Source organism: Cupressus sempervirens, chromosome 2 (assembly GCF_028749045.1).
Source record: "Cupressus sempervirens isolate cs-2001-9-10 chromosome 2, ASM2874904v1, whole genome shotgun sequence".
NCBI classification, from domain to species: Eukaryota; Viridiplantae; Streptophyta; class Pinopsida; order Cupressales; family Cupressaceae; genus Cupressus; species Cupressus sempervirens.
In genome coordinates, this window is record NC_143119.1 from 318,899,222 (window position 1) to 318,905,920 (window position 6,699).

Genomic DNA, 6,699 nt, shown 5'->3' on the forward strand with positions numbered 1-6,699 from the left:
TCCAGCTGCATGCGTTTAATACAGTTCTCTATATAGCTTGTTGTGCAGGTAAAAGAGAAGAGTAAATTGAATGAGGAAATTAGAAAATCATACATGAGAATATGGGATACTTTACCTTTGGAATGTAGAAAAGTAGATGGAAATTGTAGAAATAAATAATATTTGGAATAAAAACAGAGTAAATATTTTTTTACTGGCTCAAAGCTTGACTGGAAAAAAAACATGTTATCAAATATTGTTCAGGCCTATCTCAATTTAAAATGTTCTGTATTGTACTTCTGGAGAATCAAACTATCATCTGCATGTTACAGTGAATTGTGTTAGAGACCTTATGGAGGGACAAATGAATTTGGATAGAGGGTGTTAATCAACTCTTCACTGGAAACCATAGAGCCAACCCTCTACTGAACACCCTGTGGATGGTGTGCAGGGCATCAATGGCTGACTCTACAAGGGATGAATATTCATATATAGAAATGTCATTGTAAATACAAATATTACTGGACAAGTGGATGTGACCTGTCTAATTTTGCAGCCTCAAATCAAGAACCAAAAACTAGAAAGTACTTATCTAACATCTTGCTAAAAGACTGGAGCTGAAATCTTCTCAGTGAGATAACTGCGGTGATTTACTACCTCCCAGATGATTTCTAGGTGACACTAAAGCTGAAATGGTTTAAAATGGATGAATTAAAGCCCTACTTCCTGAGATGGATGTGAATTAAAAAAATTGACGAAATTGAAGGTTTTAATGGATTTTGATATGGGCACATTTTTATGCACTCTAAAAGTAGATGCTGAGGCAAAATTAATTATCTTATTGATAAAGGGGTTAGAATATAGTACGGAAGGTGAGAGGTGGAGGAGGAATATTCGAAGAAATAAATACCAAACCGTAATTTCAGTGAATGATGGAATTCCACAATGCATTTTCTCATTCTATTTCTGAATTTTTATGTCCCGTAGATGGAGAGAGAAAAACAGAAAGCAATGTACATATGTTTATGGCAATGCTAGGGGAAAGATTTTGCTACTGACTCCTTGCATGGTACGTACATGATCCAGTGTTCTGCCTTTGACCTTTAAAAATTATGTTGCCAAAGAGAGTGTAAACAAAGTGAGAACTAAAAAGTAGTAATTTCACAGAATCACTTGAGATTGGAATTTCAGTCTCTACACCATTATGATTCTGAATTTGAATATAAGATGAGAGATTCTTATTCTCTTCCTAAGTTTGAAGACTCGTGAGGCAATAAAAAACATGAATGAGAAGCTTGTATATGTTCATTTTGTTCTTGATAGTACTGTAGCTGTTTGAGGGTGATAGAGATAATTTTTCTTCCTCCTTGTTGTCTTTTTATTGAAGGAAATGATGATAGTAGCTGCTATTGCTTCTTCCCTTCATTTTCTTTGGCTGTTTCAGAGAAGTTTATGAGCCATTGTCGATTCTGGGATCTGTTTTGAGTTCTGATTGTTATGACCACGTACGGTAATGATAGGAATCGATGGTAAAGTTAGAACTTAAAAGGATTGACTTTGAGGAACTATGAAGATTAGGTACAACTAGGGTGAAAGGAAGCCGCAGATAAGATCAGGTGTTTTAGTGTCATTGGCTGACTTGACAATTCCATCAAATTGAGGGAATAAGTGGGACAAGGAAGATGCACCAAGAAAATAAAAGTAGGACAAGAAAGATGCTGGAAAATTGTGGGTGGTTTTAGACAGGCTGGGGAAAGCGATTCATTACAAGATCTCCTAAACATCCATATAACCCGTCACTGTACTAGTAAGCTCCAGATTCGAAAACGATGCTGTCAGTAGAAGGAAGCATGGCTGCATTTTGTGGAAGATCAAAATGCCTCTCAAGATATCCTGTGATGATGTTATATCTACTTGTGGCTGATATTGTATTTTTCGCAGATCTAGTGTTCCTAAGCCAAGTTACCTTTACCCCAAAAGTATGTGACCGCATGCAAATTCCTAAGACTAGTTCTCTTTAAACTGAATCTCGTCAATGGCGCTTTGATATCGACTCGTCCATCCTCAAAATTGGAAATAACTAGCAACTTCTAAATTCCTGTGAATTGGATCTTGAAACTCAACAATACTAATCAGGAAAAAATCTCCTGTACGTCTCCACATCTATTCGCCAATGCCAAACAACTTTTTTGCGTTCACACCATCAAAAGTTCAAGCGCCGAAGTGTTTCTTGTATATAGTGTAAACTTAGCATACCAACTATAAGACAGGAGTTAATTATCAAAGATAGACTAAATTCTCGCTAATGGGTTCTGAGTTTCTTAGTAGTAGAACATTTCTACACCGCCAATTTCTAAAATGGATATAATTAACTACAATGTGAAGGAATTTCAGGAGTATCTCTCCAAAAGAAACTGTTATCATGCAGCATAATTCTTGAACCTATTTGAATTTTAATAAAAAGTCAAAGAATTCAGAGTAAATCGAGCTAAAATAGATCTCGGAGTTAAAAAATGAACTCCACAAAACCATCAAATAGAAGTATATATCTACCCAAATCGGATAGAACAAGTCCAAATCTCTCTATATGCGCAAAATCTCCCAAGCCCTGCAACACTAGAGATAATTCAACTACTCCGCCCTCTCTTTCAACATTGAAATTTCGTTGAAAAATACATATTCAGTCCTGAGGTTTAGTACAATGGTGATAAAGATTCGGCAATCATTGATATACATTGTGTATATACCATACCGTCTGCAATGTGCAGACATGGCGCCTGCCCTTAGGAATAAAATGACAACCACTCGATTTGCATTTACAGACGTCATTACTTTTCAATATTTATAGAACCGACGCAACCTTAACAGAATAAAGTAATCAAAATAAAGCATTTTATCCGTCGGAAGGTGTTTTAATTACTCTGTTATTCCATGATTAACAGTCGACTATTCCATGATTAACAGACGACTGTGCGATGATTTAACTTTAACAATTGTCCCCTTTAAAGAAAAGCATAGATCACGTGGTGATTCTTAATGGCATTTTCTCAAACTCCAATACATTCTGATTGACTAGGTATGCAATTAAATATATTGAATAGTTATATTATACTTTTACGTAATTTTTAAATTTATTTGGAAATATAAAAGGATATTTCTTGTTAGAAAGAGTTTCAAGACCTAAATTTTTAGGGACATGAAATGGTGGAGAACATATTCTTTTGGAAGATTGTGAAAAATCTTAAACACAAGGGAAGGTCCACGAATTCTTTATTTACAATAAAGTACAAGCATGCAATATACTCATTAATGATTAATCGAGTGTTATGATTATCTTAATGACATTTTAGTTTAATTAATAAGAAATAAAACTAAGTGAAAGAATAAATAAGTTATTAAAGAAAAAAGAGTTGGGATTAAGAGTACTTCCTTTATAAAAAATATCTATACATCTAATTTTGTTCATACATGATTTCACCAACTTTATCTCATTCTATCCAATTAAATAAATATTTAGTGTTTATTTAATTAATATGTTATCTATATTGTCCATTCTTAATTAAGTCTAAACAAGGATAATTTTACTGGGTAATATTCACTAATTGGCTAGTCTCACTCATCAGGTACCTTAAATTTGGCTGCTTCTTTTTTTTGCACTTTTGGGGTGGCCATGTTGCTCGCACTTTACAAAAATTGGGTCCCATGCTTAGGCCAATCACCAATAATAATATAGAAGTATTTGTATTTTGGTGATGACTTCGCCAGTGCAATCTATTTTTTCCATGCAGTAAATTATATATATTCGCCTACAATTTCCAATTCTTATCTTAATCGATGTCATATTAGCTAATATTTGGTAAAAAATGAAGTTAGGTTACATGTTAAGTATGTAGATTTGACATGCATCTCTATTCTAGAGATTTTCTATGAAACTTTGTATACTTTCTCACTTTGGCCCAAAATAGATTTGATCGAGAACATATACCTTTACTTTTGGGTCTTTCTTTAAAACTCGGTATCCTTGTACAATTCTAGCCCGAAATAGGATTTAGGCCATTGATTTAGGATCCTCCAATGATCATAAATGTAAAGTTTCTTACTAGATTTCAATTCGATGGTAGATTGATGCACAGTTTTGTTGTAGGTAAGAACATTAATGCCAATGGATTGATTCATTTCCATAATTTGTAGAAGTTGGTGCCAAAATAATGGAGATAAAACAATATTATTGAACTCAGAATGTCCTTCGATCCTTTTGATGTGCTTGCATTAATTGATTCTGATGCCTTGTTTACTTCAGGCAAATTCGTATCTATATCAAGCCGAAAGGGTGTGGGGAAGAATGTTCATGTCTCCATTCGGAGACATGACCATTCATCCACACACCTATTCAAAGGTGACTAACCATCATGATTTGTTACAAACTTTAACCAAAGTAATCAATGTATTACCAATCATTAAGATATACGACCCGATATAAAGGATACATCGATAATGATCTAAATATCAAAGGATTCCAAAATAGTTTCAATCATGCCTTAATGATCTCAAAAAATATATCTGATCATCGGTTTCAATTGTGCATATCATAGTTATTGTCAGACCGAAGCTACATGCTTTAACACTCCCTCTTAGCTAGGGAAGACAACGTGCATATATATATATATATGAGTTCTCCTTATTTAAAAGATATCATCTAGATATATTTAAGAGAATCAAGTCTCATGATATTCTTTCCAGTTATGGTGTGTACATAGATATCAAGTCTCATGATATCCACCATAAGGATCATGGTATACCCATAGCATATTTTGTGATCACATGATATGAAGTATCATCTATCATATAATACCTAGTTTTACATATCACTTAACATCATGATATGAGGAATCACTCAACATGTGATACTTAGTTTTACACATCACCTAACACATGATATGAGGAATCACCTAACATGTGATACCTAGTTTTACACATCACCTAACATGTAATATGAGGAATCACCTAACATGTGATACCCAATTTTACATATCACCTAACACGTGATATGAGGAATCACTCAACATGTGATACCTAGTTTTACGTATCACCTAAAACATGATATGAGGAATCACTCAACATGTGATACTTAGTTTTACACATCACCTAACACATGATATGAGGAATCACCTAACATGTGATATCTAGTTTTACACATCACCTAACATGTGATACCTAGTTTTACATATCACCTAACACATGATACATTGTTTTACATATCACCTAACACGTGATATGAGGAATCACCTAACACTTGATACCTAGTTTTACATATCACCTAGCATGTGATATCTAGTTTAGATATCATCTCAATATGATATCAGAGATATGGTATGACCAAGAATATCAAGTCTTATGATATTCACCATAACTCAAAATGTTCAAAGGTAATGTGCACTTACCATAGGAACATTCATAATCTATTGTGATATGTTTCACCCATCGCACGATGTCTATCACAATCTAGAAGGTCATGGTATGTTTTAGGGAATTGAATCCACCATGCTAGAAATCATCTATCATGAACTATAAGATCGTCATCCTCAAATAACATTAACAAATGCAAGTGATAATCATATGGAAGCCATCACTTTCTCGTGATTATGATAGGGCCTATAAGGTATTGAATGATTTCATTAGTATAATAATCAATTAAATAAAGATTACCTATAAGTATTTCACCTTCAATAGTGAAACTCCCTCTCAATCACTATGATCAAGATTCTCACAAGTTGACTAAACCCATGGGCTCCCTATAAAGCTCAAGTTCATCAATATTTTGACCTCTTTGAAGATTTCAGACTCCCTCTAAATCTGAATTCCTTACACTTTCATCCTTGTGTTTCAAATATTTCATTTTCATAAGGTGAGCTCGTATATGAAATATAACATATGAATCAATTTTCATCCTTCATTAAATATTTGTCATTTTGACTCTACCATCCATTGATAAATTATATTCTATCTATACACACTTTCCATCATTATAATATTAACCCATCTATGTATCCATCATTATAATATTAACCCATCATATGCTATGGTTTTCTTTATAATGACTAGCTTATGATTCTTTAAAGTGATGAAGCCACATTGACTAGAGTATTTTGTGTGTCTACCAAATTGACTGATTGGAGGTCAACTAAATTTTATTTTCTAGTACTCATATCATTCTGCATATGATACATGCATTACACAACAAGGATTCTTCTCCAAAGTTTATATTGATCACGACATCCATCTATAACTTACTCTATAAGAGAAATTATTTGCAATCAAATCTTGTGTACACATTAGCACCTTTCATGGGATTTTCATAAGTCAAATGCAAATGTGAGAGAATAAACTTGGTGACCAATTTGGCATATCCATTAGGCAGTCATAAGGGTTGTTAGTGTCCATGTATAGGTCTACAAAGTAATATTCTCACCGTAGGAAATTTATAGTTTGATTAGATCGATGAGTCACTAGACCAACAAATTTTGAAGCCCATGAACTTGGATTTAGGTTTTAACCAAGCTGCAATGCCAAACACCATTAATACATAATCTGATATCTCAATTCTCATCTTTTTTGTTGAGAGCATCTCCAACTTTCAGTGCTTCCAATGAATTTTTCGTTATGGGCTTCATTTCATATGTTCAAAATTTTACTGTCAAAGTTTATGCCAATACTAGCCCA

At 33.6% G+C, this 6,699-nt stretch overlaps 1 protein-coding gene across 4 annotated transcripts in view; it reads right to left on the reverse strand.

Annotated features, from left to right (window-relative positions):
* LOC149572385 (protein IQ-DOMAIN 5-like) overlaps positions 1-2,834 on the reverse strand; it is a 90,932-nt gene extending 88,098 nt beyond the window's left edge. For 2 of the 4 annotated variants that reach the window (XM_089813564.1, XM_089813561.1), the window contains exon 1: positions 2,533-2,816. The gene's annotated coding sequence lies outside the window, so the exon portion shown is untranslated. Of the gene's footprint in view, positions 1-2,508 lie in introns of all 4 variants that reach the window. The other 2 variants (XM_089813563.1, XM_089813562.1) reach the window with 2 other exon arrangements.
* Between the last annotated feature and the right edge of the window lie 3,865 nt (positions 2,835-6,699).